At 48.9% G+C, this 15,466-nt stretch overlaps 1 long non-coding RNA gene across 1 annotated transcript in view; it reads left to right on the forward strand.

The window, feature by feature from the left end:
- The first annotated feature begins 369 nt into the window (after nt 1-369).
- LOC148137368 (uncharacterized) overlaps nt 370-15,466 on the forward strand; it is a 138,020-nt gene continuing 122,923 nt past the window's right edge. The window contains exons 1-2 of the long non-coding RNA XR_015754331.1: nt 370-458; nt 5,057-5,172. This is a non-coding gene — a long non-coding RNA (uncharacterized LOC148137368). The remainder of the gene's footprint in view (nt 459-5,056; nt 5,173-15,466) is intronic.

Genomic DNA, 15,466 nt, shown 5'->3' on the forward strand with positions numbered 1-15,466 from the left:
GGAGATTTAAACAATCCTTAGATAAACACATGGGTGATTTTACAATCGTGTAGGGGGACAACCTGAGAATAATTCACAGGTCGCGTGAATAATTCACAGGTCGGTTTACACAACTCGAGTAAGAAAATTATTTTCAAACTCCCAGAACAATTGGTAATTTACATACCTGGCTATGACTGTAACTCGACAGAGCAATTGTTAATGACTAATATTTCACCCATAATCCTGTGCAGAAATGAATATTCTCTATAAACTCACCGATAATCTCAGACGCACGCGCAGTTTGGTTTCTATTTGGAGCATGCGCAGTGTCACATTGATCAGGACACAGAGCGCGACATGGAGCTGCTTTCTCCGGCAGCGGCTGTGATCGGCTCCAGAGAGCGGCGCTCAGAGCCGGTGTGTGGGAGCCTCGCTGGGAGAAAGGAGCGGAGAGATTTCACAAGTACTGGATACAGGTTAAAAATAACTCGAGAAACACCCTCCAGGCCCGTGTAAGGAGGCGGCGGTCTCTGATCAGGGAAGTGGCCCAGGGTCACGGCCGCCATTTGTTTGAGGGAAGAGGGAGCGCGGGCCTCAGGGTCGCCATCTTGAGAAGGTCAAGGTGCAGGAGGGCGGGGCTCTCGGGGTCTGTAGAACAATCAGAGGAAAGGGAAGACCCATTGTTATTGATTAATCCCACGAACACAGCGTCACTGAGCGGTCCCGCAGGAATATCCTCTCTCAGTCCTGCTGGGATGTTTCACCCAATCAGAACCAGCAGCTCTCCTCCTCTCTCAGCTCCCTTTCTGTCCTTCCTGCAGCATCTGTCATGGGTAACCTTACAACCTGTTAACAAAATGGGGTTTAAAATTGCAACTATCAATGTGCGCAGCATAAAATCTGCTGCGCGATGTGTTTCAACATTGGCCTTCCTGGCCAACGTGAAAGCTGATGTCCTGTTTCTGCAGGAATGTGGGATACCGCACCTCAGCAGTTACAGGAGATGGTCGAGCTTGTGGGCCCATGGGCCGTCAGTGTGGTCGGGGGGCAACGATAACCGCTCCTCGGGCCTGGGTATTCTGTTACGGGGAGGCAACTTCACCATCTCCGAGGTTAAGGAGGTGGTGGGCGGGCGCCTCCTCGTTGCTGATGTTACCTACAGAAACGCTCCCGTGACACTAATCAACGTGTACGCCCCAGCGGGTAAGAGTGAACGGTTGGCCGTCCTGCAACAGCTTCCACTGTTGCTGGCTACGTCCAGGCCGGTCATTCTGGCCGGAGACTTCAACTGTATCATCGATGCAGACGGACGATCCGGCGGGGTGGACAGTAAACTGGACGCCTCGTCCAGAGCCCTGATGGACACGGTCAAAGACGCCAAGCTGCACGACGTCTTCAGCACCCCTGCAGACGGGGCGCAGCGTAGATATACATGGTCACGGGCAGACGGGTCTATCCGCTCAAGGATAGATTACCTGTTTGTGTCCCGAACGTTCTCGGTCAGATCCACCGACGTCAAGCCGGTGTTCTTCTCTGACCACTGCCACCTACAGGACGAGCAGCGGGCTGGTAAGGGAACGTGGAAACTGAACACCAAGCTGTTGACCCCGGAAAACATTGAGGAGCTCAAGAGGGATTACGCAGGCTGGAGAACCGTGAAGCCCCTCTTTGAGTCTCCAGCAGACTGGTGGGAAACAGTAAAAGGGAACATCAAGAGGTTCTTCATCCTCAAAGGTGTTCAGGAGGCGAGAGAGAGATGGGGAAAACTGTCCCAGCTCCAGGAAAGTATGCAGAACCTGCTCCTGCTGCAGACGTTGGGGGTGGATGTCACGGAGGACCTCAAGGAGGTGAAGGGCCAGCAAGCCTCGCTCTTTGCCTCGGAGGCCTCCAAGATAATCTTCCGGTCCAGGGTCCGCTCGGTGGAGCAGGACGAGACGTGCTCACGTTTCTTCTTCCAGAAGGTGCACAAAGAGAGCTCCATGCTCAGCAGCCTGAAGGAAGAAGATGGCTCGGTAATGTCATCTCAGGCTGACATCATGAGGATCAGCAAATCCTTCTATGCCAGTCTGTATGACTCGAAGCCAACCAACAGCACGGCCTCCCAGTCGTTCCTGTCCTCTATCACGGAGGTCCTAGACGACGGAACACGAAAGAGGCTGGACCAGCCGCTATCTCTGGATGAGCTGACCAAAGCCCTCGAGTCCTTCGAAAAGAATAAAACTCCCGGAAGCGACGGCTTACCGGTCGAGCTCTATTCCACTCTTTGGGACTTGATTGGTCGGGACCTGCTGGAGGTGTATGTCAGTATGCTTCGGGCAGGTACCATGAGTGAATCCATGAGGAAAGGCATCATCACCCTCATCTACAAGCAGAAGGGGGAGAGGGAAGAAATTAGAAATTGGAGACCGATCTCACTGTTAAACACAGACTACAAAATCTTGTCAAAGGTCATCGCCAACCGGGTCAGGTCTGCTCTGGGATCGGTGATCCACCCTGACCAAACCTGTGCTGTACCGGGCAGGAAGATTGCTGAGAGTCTCGCACTCCTCAGGGATACGATCGCCTACGTGCAGGACAGTGGGGTGGACACCTGCCTCATCAGCCTGGACCAGGAGAAAGCCTTTGACAGGATATCGCATACGTATATGAGGGATGTCTTCTCCAAAATGGGCTTCGGGGAGGGAATCGCTAATTGGATCAGACTGCTCTACACCAACATTGTCAGTGCAGTCTCAATGAATGGGTGGGAATCAGATAGCTTCCCAGTCAGATCTGGAGTCAGGCAGGGCTGCCCTCTCTCTCCTGCCTTGTTTGTGTGTTGCATAGAGCCATTTGCCGAGTCCATCAGGAAGGATGCGAGCCTGAGAGGGGTGACTATTCCTGGCAGCGGGGGTCTGCAGGTTAAGGCCTCCCTGTACATGTCGTCGCCGTTTTCTGCTCGGATCCGCTGTCCGTGCACCGACTCATGTGCATCTGTGACCAGTTCGAACGGGCCTCGGGGGCCAAGGTAAACCGAGGCAAGAGCGAAGCCATGCTCTTCGGGAACTGGGCCGACCAATCCTCTATCCCCTTCACCGTCAGGACTGACCACCTGAAGGTGCTGGGTATTTGGTTCGGGGGGGCTGGGGCGTGCGCCAAGACCTGGGAGGAGCGGATCAGGAAGGTGAGACAGAAACTGGGCAGATGGGAGCAACGGTCGCTCTCCATCGCGGGTAAAAACCTGGTCATCAGGTGTGAGGTGCTCTCAGTATTGTTATACGTGGCACAGGTCTGGCCTATCCCCAGAACCTGTGCCGCCGCAGTCACCCGGGCCATCTTCCACTTCGTGTGGAGATCAAAGATGGATCGGGTCCGAAGAGATGTAATGTACAAAGACCGGTGCAATGGGGGAAAAAACACACCTAATGCAACCCTCACCCTGATGGCCACCTTTGTGTGTGGCTGCATCAAGCTGTGCGTGGATCCCCGGTACGCAAACACCAAGTGTCACTACGTAGTGAGGTTCTACCTGTCCCCGGTGTTGCAAAGGATGGGCCTGGCCTCGCTGCCACGGAACGCTCCGAGTAGTTGGACCATTCCGTATCACCTGTCCTTCGTGGAGAAATTTATCAAGAAAAACACCTTTGACCACAAGTCCATCAGGAAGTGGTCAGCACGTAGTGTCCTTGAGACCCTTCGGGAAAAGGAGAGGACAGATCCTGTCGAGCGGTTCCCTGAGCAGACTGTCAAAGCCATTTGGCAGAATGCCTCATTGCCAGAACTTTCCAACAAGCACCAAGACATGGCTTGGCTGGTGGTGAGAAGGGCTCTGCCTGTGAGATTATTTATGCATGCCCGGACTCTCTGCCGCACCGCACGCTGCCCTCGAAGCGGCTGCGGGGGGACGAGACTGTCACACACCTCCTTCTGGAATGTGTCTATGCAGAGGAAGTCTGGAGAGGAATGCAGTGGTGTCTGTCGAGGTTCGTCCCGAGCAGCGCCGTGACGCGGGACTCCGTGCTCTACGGCCTGTTCCCCGGGACGCACACCGAGACGAACATCAACTGTGCCTGGAGGATCATCAACTCGGTGAAGGACGCTCTCTGGGTGGTCCGAAACCTGTTGATCTTCCAGCTGAAGGAGTTGACCCCGACTGAGTGTTGCAGACTGGCACATTCCAAGGTCCAGGACTACGTGTTGAGGGACGCGCTGAAGCTTGGGGCAGCTGCCGCCAAGGCGCGGTGGGGAAAGACCACCGTCTAACATCTGCCTGCCGAAGAAGAACAGGGGGCCCACGCAGTCATTTGGGCTCCGCTGGCGTCTGAGCTCAATGTAATCGCACTAACCTGTGAATATGAATGATCACCCTGTTTCGATACGTAAAGAAATGGAATGTTTACAGAATGATGACATGTCCAATTGTATAGATTAAATATATATGAATAAAGTATATTTTTAAAATTAAAAAAAAAAAAATCTGTCCCCTGGGACATTGAGCTGCCTGTCCTGTCCCTCCCTCAGCTGTTGTTCTGTAACACTTGTGATATCCCAGTCCCATCTTACAGTACTTCACTAAAGACAGGAATGCACCCGACGGATTTTTCTTAACATCAGCAATTGTTTAATACTCATTTACAGGTTTTTATTTACATTGTTTTTGAAGCATTTACTTCACATTCAATCATTTGCAATGGTGGGATTTGGACCTGTGCCCAGAGAACACATGCTGAGTTGCTGGATAAATTGTCACACAATAATGCCACTAGGCCATCACTTCGCCCGCTCACAGTTTATATATCCCATTGCAACATGAATCAAAACCCTTTCTTCCTGTACAATTGTTTGACCCAGCACTCTGGTGATGTGACTCTCACTGTGTGGGTCTAATTGCTGCCTCTGTCAGCGTCTCTCACTCTTGAAGCTACTCCAGATCATGAGCCAACAGAATTCTCCACTCTAGAGAGATGAGGCAGCACAGGTCAGGAATGGAGACTGGGATTTTCCAGATCTCTGTGGGTTCAGTGCCATTCTATATGTGTAACCCTCAAAGCATTAGTCTAATTTCCCATTCTGCCTATTTCTGTGTCTTCTACAGGTACTCATGGAGTTCCTGACTCAATAGACTTGCCAACTGCTGGTTGGGACGATGGTTGGTCAGCCAGAAAGACAAAGTCAGGGAGGTCAGGAGTCTTCAATAAATCCTGCTGCCAGGTAAGGTCGTTCCAGTGCACAGAGCAGAAAGTAATAAGGGGCGTCCAAACATCAGCTAACAAGACATTGCATAGAGAAAGTGCTGGAGGGGGAGCACAGTACAGACACACCCCAGGCTCAATCACCACGCCTACTGCAAGTTTTGTTGTAATGAGACAGCATCGGGAGTTCCCAGTTATCAGTCCAGGCCTGTGCTTTCTTAGGGAGCATCAGAACAACTGAGGGGAAAACAGGCCTCCCACGAGAGGGTGGTAATGCTGCCTGGGATCTTTCTGTTCCCTATTCCCTCTCCAATACTGTATCAATGGCTTGTATCGAGGACCAGTGTCTTCAATCATTCTAACTCCTATAACAGTTCCTATCTCTGTCATCTCCTCCCCCTCACCAATTATTTCACATATTTGAAACCTCCAGTCCAGATGACCATCCTTATCGCTGTACCTTGCTTCAGTCTCTACAACATGCCTTGTCTCGATAGTCTCCTCCTCCAATAACTGGAGACATACGGTCTGTTTCTGTGCGGCATGACTCTTCGGCCAAGGTTCCCTAAATGGAATGCGTTGCGTTTGCTTATGTTTGGCCTATACCCCTTCAAATCTTCTCCTCTCCATGTACCTGCCCAAGTGTCTTTTCCATGTTGTAATTGTATTTGTTTTTTCCATTTCCTCTGGCAGTCCATTCCGTCTATGCACCATCCTCTGTGGATAATGTTGTCGCTCAGCTCCCTCTTTAAATCCTTGCTGTCTCACCTCACGTTTATGCCTCTAGCTTTGGACTCACCTACCCTTGGCTTTTCACCTTACTTAGGCCCTACATGGTTTCAAAAACCTTTATAACGTCACCCCGTGCCCTCCTCTGCCCAGGAGAAATACAGACGGCAATGTCACCAATATCTCCAACTCATGTACTCAATGCTCTGACCAATGAAGACAAGTGTGCTAATTGCCGCTTTCAACACCCTGTCACCCTGTGATGCTAGTCCAAGGAACAATGTAACTGCACCCCTTGGTCTCTCCCTTTTCTACAACACTGTCCAGGGCCCAACCATTACCCGTGTTAGTCCTCCCTGGTTTGTCTGAACTAAATCCAACACCTGAATTAAATTCCATCTTTCATTCCTTGGCCCACTGGCCCAGTTGATTAACATCCCCTTCGATAACTATATTCCCTGCCCACTCTTCCACTAATCTTGGTATCCACAAACATACTAACAGGGACTGCTATCTTTTCACTCAGATTGTTTATGTAAATGGTGCACAACAGTGGTCCCAGCACCAATCCTTACAGCACACTGCTGGTCAGAGGCCTCCAGTCTGAACAACAACGCTCTTCCACCACCCTCTGTCTCCCACTGTCATCCCATTTTGTATCCAGTTGGCTAGCTCTCCCTGATCCCTTGTGATCTACCCTTACTAACCAATGTATCATGCTACACCCTGACCAAGGGTTGCTGAAGCCAGAAACAACGTCTGTTGCTCTGCGTTCGTCTATCTTTTTGGTCACATCTTAAGAAAACTCCAGTCAAGTTTGTGGGACATGTTTTCCCATGCACAAAGCCATGCTGGCTGTCCGTAATCAGGCCTTATCTTTCCAAATGCATGTAAGGCCTACCTCTGAATGACCTCCAACTACTGACCCACCCTGATGTCTCGCTCATCAGTCTGTAGTTCCCTGGCTTTCTCTTGCAGCCTTTCTTAATTAATGACACAACATTATAATCACAGTCAGAAAGTCATACCGCACTGTTTGATTAATGCTAACCATATTTTAAAACGGATCTCATCCCATCTGCCTGTTCCTGGATCATATCCCTTCAAACCTTGCCTATTCCTGTACTAATCGAAATGTCTTTTGAACATTGTAATTGTCCCCATGTTCAACCCTTCTTTGGGAAGACCATTCCACACACAACCCACCCTCTGTGTAACAATGTGCCCCTCATGTCTTTTTTTATATATGTCTCTCCTCTAAACTTAAAAATGTAGTGCCTTGTCTTGAAACTCCCCTGTCCATGGGAAAAGACAATTCCCATTAACTCTATCTATCCTTCTCATGATTTTATAAACTTTGAGGTCATGTGTCAACATTCAGGTTTCAGTGAAAAATACCAACCTATTCAGCCTTTCTTTATACTGAAGCCTTTCATACCCAGCCACATCCCAGTAAATCTCCTCCCAACCCTTTCCAGCTTAATAATATCCTTCCTATAACTGGTCTACTAGAACTGGACACAGTATTCCAGAAGAGGACTCACCAATGGCCTGTATAATCTCAATGCGACTTCCCAACTCCTATATCCAAAGGACTGAGCAATGAAAGCAAGTGAGGCAAGCACCTTTTTTTAAACTATCCTGTCTCTCCATGTTGCAAACTTCAAAGAATTATGTAGCTGAACCCCGAGGTCCCTCTGTTCTACAACACTACCGAAGGTCTAGCCATTAATTGTTTAAAGCCCTGCCCGTGTTTGCTGTACAAATGCATTACCTCGCATTTATTCAGATTGAACTCCATCGACAGTTTTTCAGCCATTCACGCATTTCATCAGGATCCCTTTGTAATCTCACAAAACCTTCTTCACTGTCCAAAATGCCACCCTCCAGTCTAACAGCCTATCACACATAGCTCTCTATGGTACAAATATCTCTGCGAGGGGCCCTACAATTTCTTCACCAGCTTCCCACAATTTCCTGAGATCCATTTGATCAGGTCCTGGGGATTTATCTACCTCTGTGTTTTAAAATCTCCAGCACCTCCTTCTCTATAATGTGGACTCATTTCAAGACATTGAGTCATAGAGATGTACAGCACGGAAACAGGCCCTTCGGACCAACTCCTGCATGACGTTTCTAGTTGCATTTGCCACAATTTTGCCAATATCCCTCTGAACCCTTGCTATTCATACACCCATCCACATGCCTTTTAAATGTATTTCTATCAGCCTTCACTATTTGCTCTGGCAGCTTATTCCATCCACTCTGCGGGAGCCAGTTGTCCTTTAGATCCCTTTGAAAAGTTTCCCTCGTCTGGTGAAATGACCTTGTCTATTGACCCTGTCAATGACCATCATGATTTTAAATACCTTTTATCGGTTAACTCCTCAACCTCCCATGTTCAACTGAAAACAGCCCCAGCCTATTCAGGCGTTTCCCTGAAGCACAAACCCTCCAACCCTGGCAACATCTTTGGTCATTTCTTCTGAACCCTTTCATGTTCCACGACATCCTTCCAATGGCATTGAGACCAGATTGCACAGTATTCCAATAGTGGTCAGGCCAAACACTGTTTAGTTCCCTGAGCTCACCAGTCTTTATCCACAGTCAGTTCCAAAGTGAAATATTTGTTTCGGATCTTGTAGTTTCACACATTGTTGGCTTCATTGATCATTAAGGATACCGGGTTTGTGCCGAGCTCTTCTTTTGCTCTTAATTCACTTGTAGAGTCTCTTTGGATTCTCCTTAACTTTCTCTGTCAAAGCTATCCCGTGTCCCCTTTTTACATTCCTGATTTCCATCCAAAGTGTATTTCTACAGCCCCGATGCTCCTGAAGGGATTCCCTTGAGTCAGCCAGTTATATCTGACATGTGACCCCTTTTTTTCTTGACCACAGTCTCGAAACTCAGCCAGTGTTTCCTAATTCAGTCAGCATTGAGCTGCACACTAACAGGAACACGCTGGCGCTGAACGCTCCTTTTATCTCGGTTTTAAGATATTCCTACTTGCCAGATTTCCCTTTATCTGCAAATAGCCTCCCCAGATCTACTTTAAAAATTCATGTCTAATACTATCATGCTCCATTGAATAACTTTAACTTGTGGACCAGGCCTGTCCTTTTCCATCGCTATTTTCAAACTAATACAATTGTGGTAACTTTCCAAAGTGCTCCCCCACTAACACCTCAGTCCCATTCCCGACCTTGTTTCCCAAGGGGAGGTCAGGTTTAGCCCCATTCTCCAGTTGGGCCACTTACATAATGACTGGGAGTTTTCAGAACACACTTAACAAACTCCTTCCATCCACATGCTTAACTTAGTAGCAATCCCAGTCCAGGTTTGGAACGGTTAAGATCCCTTATCATTACAACCCTATTATTCTAAGAGATATCTGAAATCTCCTGACATATTTGCTCCTTCATCTCCCATTGCCTGTCGCTGTAGTACGACTGCAGAAAACTAATGACCAATTTTTATTTCTCGGTTCCACTAATATTGCTTAACTGGGTGATCCTGCATGAATACTCCGTCGAGGTACTGCTGGGATGTTTCCCCCAATCAAAACTAGCAGCTCTTCTCCTGTTTTGCCTCCTGTTTTATTCTTCCTGTAGCACCTGTCTCCGGAACATTGAGCTGCTGGTCCTGTCGCTCCCTCAGCTGTGTATCTGTAATACCTATGGTATCCCAATCCCATGTTCACTTCCATGCTCTGGGTTCATCTGCCTTATCTGTCTGGCCCTTTGCATTGAAATAACTGCAGTTTAATCCACCAGTTTTCCCGAATCGTCTGCTATGTTCTCGCCTGCCTTGTCTACTTATATTGCTCTCTTGAACATTTGTACCAGCCTCAACTTTCTTTCTGACCTTACGACTCTTTGGGGTCACACAGCCCTACCAGACAAGTTTAAATCCTCTCGAGCAGCTCCAGCAACGCTCCCCACCAGGATGTGGGTCCCCCTCCTGCTCCCAGTTCAGGTGTATTCCCCACCCTGTCTATCTGTGCTGACACCTCCAGAGATCTCAGGACTTGCCCACCAAGGTCCCTGTATTACTCAGTACTCCAGTATATCATTCATTTATTAGACTTGCCACAGTGCATTACGTCACAGTGATCAGAAATAAACTCTGTCTGACATTACTCTGCTCAATTTATCATCTGATCGATATCAGACTGCAGCCTGAGTCCACCTGCCTCACTGTGGACAACACCCTCACCTTCCATGTTATCTGCAAACCTACTAATGATACCTTCTGCTTTCCCATCCGAGTGATTAATGTCCATAATGAACAGCAATGGCTCCTGCACAGATCCCTGTGGTACACCCGCTGCGCAAAGGCTTTCAATCACAAAACCAACCCTCCACCAATTGTGGAGCCAATTTACCAACTTACCTTGGATCCCATGGGATCTTCCCTTTTGGACCAGCCTTCCGTGTGTGACCTTGTCAAAGACCTTAATGAACTCCATATAAACCACATCATCTGCACTGTCCTCATCAATATCAGAGGACAGTCATCTAGCAAATCCATACAGACAATCCCTAATGAAATTGCGGGGGTATCTGTTTTTGGCGAATACATTATATAGGTGTTCTTCCTCCTTTTTTGCAGTTCTGGTGTCCTGCAGCGTGTTGTGGCCCTTTTGAACAGTGTCTGGATGCAACTTCTTTTGTGTGTGTTGGGGTGGTTGCTTAGGTAGTTTAAGACTTGGTCTGTGTGTGTGGCTTTCCTGTTTACCTTTGTGGTGAATTCTCCATTCGGTGTTCTCTGTACCATCACGTCGAGGAATGGGAGTTGGTTGTCCTTTTCCTCTCTAGTGAATCGGATTCCTGTGAGTGTGGCGTTGATGATCCGGTGTGTGTTCTCTATTTCCGTGTTTTTAATGATTACAAAGGTATCATCTACATATCTGATCCAGAGTTTGGGTTGAATTTGCGGTAAGACTGTTTGTTCTAATCTTAGCATTACCACTTCTGCTATGAGTCCAGAGATGGGTGAGTCCATGGGTGTGCCGTTGACTTGTTCATATATTTAGTTGTTGAATGTGAAGTGTGTTGTGAGGCACAGGTCCAGTAGTTTGAGTATGCAGTCTTTGTTGATAGGTTCCCCATCTTGTTGTCTGTTCTGTATGTCCAGCAGGTTGGCTATTGTTTCTCTGGCTAGGGTTTTGTCGATAGAGGTGAACAGTGCCGTTACATCGAATGAGACCATAGTTTCTTCCTTGTCTATGTGTGTATTTCTGATGATGTCCAAGAATTCCTGTGTTGACTGTATAGAGTGTCTGGATCCGCTGATCAGGTGTTTCAGTTTCTGCTGCAGTTCTTTAGCCAGTTTGTGTGATGGTGTCCCTGATAGTGATACTATGGGTCTGAGTGGGATGTCTGGTTTGTGCACTTTGGGTAGTCCATAGAATCTGAGGGTGCTGTTGCTTTCAGTTTTCATTCTCTGTAGGTCAAACCTGGTTATCTGTCCATTTTTTTGTAGGTTTCTCAGTGTGTTGTTTATCCTATTGGTGAGCTGCCGGGTGGGGTCAAACTCCACGCAGTTTCATCCACAGATGCCTCAGGGAAAGACAACGGAATGAGGATATGCTGCAACCCAAAGGACTAGTCACACTACCACACATCAAGGACATTTCCGAACTGACAGACAGACTACTGCGACCACTAGGACTCGTAACAGCACACAAACCAACAGCCACTCCCAGACAACAACTCACCAGAACGAAGGACCCGATACCCAGCATGAGCAAAACCAATGTAGTGTACAAAATCTTATGCAAGGACTGCACCAAACACTACATAGGACAAACAGGAGACAGCTAACGATCCGCATCCATGAACACCAACTAGCCATGAAACGACACGACCAGCTATCCTGAGTAGCCAAACACGCAGATGACAAGCAACGTGAGTTCGACTGGGACAACACTACTATTATAGGACAAGCCAAACAAAACAGCCAGGGAATTCCTAGAGGCATGGCACTCATCCACAGATTCAATCAATAAGCACATCGACCTGGACCCAATATACCGACCACTGCAGCGGACAGCTGGAACTGACAACCGGAAGCGGCAGATGCAAATCACTATAGTTGTCGGAGGAAAGATCATCGAAGCGCTTCACAGAAGGCTCCCTGAGGATGTCACCTAGACAGGGGACGAAATGTCTGCAACACAAATTTCCAACTCAGCGAACAGAACCACAACAACGAGCACCTGAGCTACAAATCTTCTCACAAACTTTGAAGTCCTTTCGACTCTACAAAGCTCCATCGTGAACAAGCCACCATCTCTCTATTTCCTTTGCCTTCTTCAGTGTCTGCAACTCTCGCTGTATCTTCCAGTAATGTTCTTTAGTTACTGCAAGTCTGCCTAGCTCCCCAGATAACCTGTTTCATCCCCTACAGCTCCCTCAATCACTGTAACACCCTCTGCTCTGTCTAATCCTCCTCTTTCCCACTGTCTTCCAGGCACAATGGCGATCCTGTAAGAGAGCAGTGCGGAATGGGATGTTATAAATCTCAGCTGAGGCTTGATGCCTACCATTACCTGGGAGTCACAAGCGGAGAGAACCTGAGCGAGTGCAGCACAAAGCGGGAGAATATAAATCAGCAGCGAGGCTCAAGGCCGACTGGGACTTGGATTTGGATAAAAAGCAGAGCAGGAGGCTCGAAATCCGCACCGAGTCACAGAAGGAGTGACCGTGTGAGGGAGCAACTTGGAGCAGGAGCTTGAGGCTGACTCACACCTGGGAGAATATAAATCAGCACTGAGGATCGAGGCCTAGTTGTACCTGGGAGTCACAGAGACGGTCACCCTGTGAGGGAGCAGACTGGAGTGAGAGCTGGACGATTACACGTCCGAGGAGACACATCACTGTGTGTGCACGTGTCCCTCCCTTGTTCTGTGTTTGTGTGTGTGTATGCGTGTGTGTCCCCTTCCCGCACTGTGTGTGTGTGTGTGTTTTACTCTCCTCATTGTGTATGTTTGTCCCTCTCTCACTGTGTGCACATGTCCCTCCCTCACTGTGTATGCGTGTCCGTGTGTGCGTATGTCTGCGTGTCACCCTCCCTCACTTTCTGTGTGTGTCCCCTCGCTGTGTGTTTGTGTGTGTCCCCTCTCGCTTTCTGAGCACATGTTCCAACCTCGCTGTGTGTGTGTATGCCCCTCTTGCAGTGTGTGAGGGTGTCCGCCCCTCGCTCTATATGTGTATCTATGCGTATCACTCACTCACTGTGTGTCTGTATGTCCCCCCTCGCTGTGTGTGTGTGACTGTGTACCTCTCTCACTGTGTGCACGTCACTCTCGCTGTGTGGGCGCGGCCCTCCCTCGCTGTGTGGGCGCGGCCCTCCCTCGCTGTGTGGGCGCGGCCCTCCCTCGCTGTGTGGGTGCGGCCCTCCCTCGCTGTGTGGGCGCGGCCCTCCCTCGCTGTGTGGGCGCGGCCCTCCCTCGCTGTGTGGGCGCGCGCGTGCCCCTCCCTCGCGGTGTGCCTGCGTGCCCCTCCCTCGCGGTGTGCCTGCGTGCCCCTCCCTCGCGGTGTGCCTGCGTGCCCCTCCCTCGCTGTGTTCATGTCCCTCCCTCGCTGTGTTCATGTCCCTCCCTCGCTGTGTTCATGTCCCTCCCTCGTTGTGTTTGTGTGTCCCTCCCTCGCTGCGTGTGCATGTCTCTCATTCTTGCAGTGTGAGCATGTCCCTCCCTCGCTGTGTGTGTGCGTGTCCTTCCCACGCTGTGTATGTGCATGTTCCCTCCCTCATTGCGTGTCTCAACGTGTCCCTTTCTCGCTGTGTGTGAATGTCCTTCCCTCACTGTGTGTGTCCCTTCGCTGCGTGTCTGTGCGTGTCCCTCCGTCGCTGTGTGTGTGTGTCTCTCCCTCGCTGTGTGTGTGTGTATCCCTTTCTTGCTGTGTCTGTTCGTGTCCCTCCCTCGCTGCGTGTGTGTCTGCGTGTATCCCCCTCGCTGCGTGTGTGTCTGCGTGTATCCCCCTCGCTGCGTGTGTTTGTGTGTCCAAAATTTGCACCATCAGTGGATTGGCCATCATAAATTGACTGTGGTATTCAGGAATGTGTGGTTTAAGTAAGTTCACCATGAGAAATGTATAGGTAGAGGGGTGGGTCTGGGTTGGATGCACTTCAGAGTTTTGGAATGGACTGGTTGGGCCGAATGGCCTGGTTGCACACAATGCCGATTCTATTCAGGTTATTGTCCAGCCCTATCAACCATCCCCGTCTCTTACACCTGGCCTTATCTCCAATATTCTCCTTAACACTGTAATCTCCTCCAGACTCTAAAACACTCCTTGCCTATGTAAGCTTCTCCAGTCCTTACAAAGATCGATATGTCTGTCACCTCTTCCTGCTTTTAGAACTGTCCCTATAACTATTACCATTTGGTACAGCACTCCCAATCATTGTTCCCTCTTGAAACTCCCATAAACATTTGTATCTCTGAAAACTCATCTGGACTGTCTCAACTTCCCTTTGACAGTTACGTGCTGAGACCTGCTCTATATCAGTGAAGTAATGAAGTCTTGGCAACACTCACCGTTATAACCTCCCTCCAGCTTTACGGCACCGAGGATCTGTAGAAGCTCTTTTCAACCCAACAGCCATCTCTGTGTCTGTAATCTCCTCCACTCCCCATAATACATCCTCTCTGAGCTCCTCTGTAGTCCATTAAACACTCCCTAACACTGTCTGTATCAGTGTAACCTTCTCCAAAAACAAAACCTTCTCTATCTGTGTAAAACCCTACACCGGTCCCTATCCCTCAGCTCCGTCTAACAATACAACCCTCCATGTCTATGTATTCACCTTCAGTCCCTACTCACCTCCCTATCTGTGTAACCTGCTCCATGCATTTTTGCTTCAGTCTCTTCAACTGTCCCTGTCAGTGTAACCTCTTCCAGATGCGAAAACTCTCCACTTTTTGACTTACTCAGACCACACAACCCTCACTAGCTAAAACCTACTCCTGTCTGAGAAACTTATCTCTGCAAATTGCTCCAACTCTTCAACTCTCCATAAGCTCCTGCAGCTCTTGCATCTCTCCCTATCTACCAAATCTCTTCCATTCCCTAAACACCAACAGTCTGTGGAGACCTGACCACCATCCCTATCAGTGTAATCTTCTCAGGTTCTGCAGTAATCCTGATCTGTCGAACTCACTCCATGCCTGTGCCTCTCCCAATCCAGTCCCTACAAAACCCACTATCTATTTAACACCCTCCTGTCACTATCACTCCCTTGTCAATGTAAACTCCTCCTGTGTCTCCACCATCTACCCATCTCCATAACCTTGTCCAGCTCTTACCACTATCTGTTTAAACGTCACCTTCCTCTACAACTTACTCCTGTTTGTGCTATGCTCCCTTATCTGTGAAACTGTTTCTGACTGTTATCCCAGTCTCTGAAAAGAAATCCAGATTCCACAGCCTCCATAACCCCCAGAACCTAAGCTTTCCTATGTCTATAAACATCTTCAGTCACGACTACCCTGCATATCTCTGTTTGTTCTTCCAGTCGATACAAACATCTTTATCTCTGTGTAATCTGCTCAGCTCCCTAAAACACTCCGTGTCTTT

This window comes from Chiloscyllium plagiosum, unplaced genomic scaffold (genome assembly GCF_037043375.1).
Source record: "Chiloscyllium plagiosum isolate Xiang-an unplaced genomic scaffold, Cpla_swu_hap1 HiC_scaffold_44, whole genome shotgun sequence".
Lineage (NCBI taxonomy): Eukaryota > Metazoa > Chordata > Chondrichthyes > Orectolobiformes > Hemiscylliidae > Chiloscyllium > Chiloscyllium plagiosum.